The sequence below is a fragment of the Grammomys surdaster genome, unplaced genomic scaffold (assembly GCF_004785775.1).
Source record: "Grammomys surdaster isolate TR1022 unplaced genomic scaffold, NIH_TR_1.0 125928, whole genome shotgun sequence".
NCBI classification, from domain to species: domain Eukaryota; kingdom Metazoa; phylum Chordata; class Mammalia; order Rodentia; family Muridae; genus Grammomys; species Grammomys surdaster.
Genome location: NW_021620751.1, coordinates 784,630 through 786,966, shown reverse-complemented (window position 1 = coordinate 786,966; position 2,337 = coordinate 784,630). Strand labels below are relative to the sequence as shown.

At 28.7% G+C, this 2,337-nt stretch overlaps 1 protein-coding gene across 1 annotated transcript in view; it reads right to left on the bottom strand.

The window, feature by feature from the left end:
- Positions 1-2,337, bottom strand: part of Csn1s1 (casein alpha s1) — a 14,452-nt gene that overhangs the window by 3,485 nt on the left and 8,630 nt on the right. The window lies entirely within an intron of this gene.

Sequence of the window (2,337 nt, the reverse complement as noted above, 5' to 3'; positions counted from 1 at the left end):
GGAGGGAGGGAGAGAGAGAGAGAGAGAAATGGAGACACAGAAAGAGACTGAGACAGAGAGACAGAGAGAAGAATCTATTCAAGAATATGAAGCTATTTTAAAGCAAAGACTTAATAAGAGATTAATATCTCAGAATACAGAAGAAATACTACCATTTGAACTTGGCTGTATACATTCATCCCGTAAGGCTGTTCCTGTATTAAAGAAGACATATTCTAGATTACTGCGATATTTGACATTGTACTACCGTGCTTGCTACAATGAATAGATCACCATTCAAAGAAACTTGTACATCCAAGTAATTTGGATTTCTACATCCAAGTAATTGACTATACACCATCAAAGAAACTTGTACACAGTATTAATTTTATGCTCAGATTACTGAAAAAAGTATCAACGGTTTATATTTAGAATGTATAAATAAATGTCAGCTAAGGTTAAATTTGTGAGAGTTTAGAAAAATAAATAGTAAATAAATTTTATTCTCTGGGAGAAATAAAAGCATATACATTTACTAAGACTATATTTTCTTTTGATGCCTATTTGTAATCATTATTAATATTTTTCGTTGGTAAATGTCAAGTAAAATATTACCATATTTGGATAGTAGAGCTGGCTCAGTCTTGGATGATGTTTCTATATTTTAAAAAAAAAGTATTTGATGTAAAAATGTAACACATAAATGTTTAAATATTTTGAATTTACTCATTTATCTCACCTGGGAAAAGACAGATTGCTAAAGTAAAAAAAACATTTTTGTTTCTTCCAGTATATTGATTTTATTCATTTAAGAATAGCCAACAATTATTATGCACTTGATTTTATCTAGAGATTGTGATAGATGCTATGAAGTAGTTTGGCAACCCTATGCAAAACCAGGATGCTGCTAAAATCTTCACAGTTTATTACATAACCTGGCATACATAGGTAAGACACAAAATACTGTGCTAATTTCTGAGAGGGGTAATGATGTTTGTATTGGTGAAATAAATGTTTTCTGTAGGATTTATTCTAAACATAAGAAACCTGAAAACTAGAGCAATAGTATGGGTCTCATTATCACGCAAAACATAATGGAAAAGTTAAAATAATTCACGCTTAGTAACAAAATCTTACCCGTGCCAGGGACCTCACTTAGCACTTTAGTACACTGATCCACGTAGAATTTGTACTGGCATAGTATTTTGAGATAAATTAAAATTATTTAGATTTATTAAAAAAATAAAAAAGGTCTCACCTGTGCCAGAGAAGGTGGCTAAAAAGAAAAATAAGTCTTCTTTAGTATATTGATTGACATAGACTATGTATTGGCATAGTGTTTTAGAAACACATAGTGTTTAAAAAAGTTTAGTAAAAAAATAAAATCTTACCTGTGCCAGGGGAGCTTGCTAAGGAAGAAAAATAAACATTCTTTAGCATATTGAATAATACAGAATTTTTACTGGCATAGCATTTGAGACAAATTAAAATAATTTAGATTTATTTAAAAAAGAGTCTTACCAGTACCAGGGAAGCTTGCTATAAAAGAAAATTAAGCCCCCTTTAGGACTTCAGTATATTGACTGGCATATATTTTGTATTGGTATCATATTTAAGATAAATTAAAATAATTTAGATTTAGTTAAAAGTATCTTACCTGTGCTGGGGAAGATTGCTAAAGAAGAAAAAAAAATAAATCTCCTTTTAGTATATTGATTGACATAGACTATGTATTGGCATAGTATTTGAGATAAATTAAAATAATTTTTATTTAGTAAAAATTTTTACCTGGGACAGGAGAGCCTCCTAAGGAAGAAAAATAAGTGTCTTTTAGTTTATTGATAAAGAATTTGTATTGGCATAAGTTTGAGAAATATTAAAATAATTTATATTTAGTAAATTTTTTTTTACCTGTACCAAGGAAGCTTGCTAAAGAAGAAAAATAAGTCTGATTTTAGTATATCAATTGACACATACATTGTATTGGCATAGTATTTGATACATATTAAAATAATTTTCATTTAGTTAAAAAAAAACTCACCTGAGACAGAGAAGCTAGCTAAGGAAGAAAAATAATCCTCCTTTTAGTATATTGATTGACATAATTTGTATTGGCATAATATTTGATAAATTTTACAATAATTTAGATTTAGTAAAAATTCTCACCTGAGCCAGAGAAGCTAGCTAAGGAAGAAAAATAATCCTCCTTTTAGTATATTGATTGACATAATTTGTATTGGCATAATATTTGATAAATTTTACAATAATTTAGATTTAGTAAAACAAAAACTCACCTGAGACAGGGAGGCTAGCTAAGGAAGAAAAATAATCTTCCTTTTAGCATATTGATTGACATAA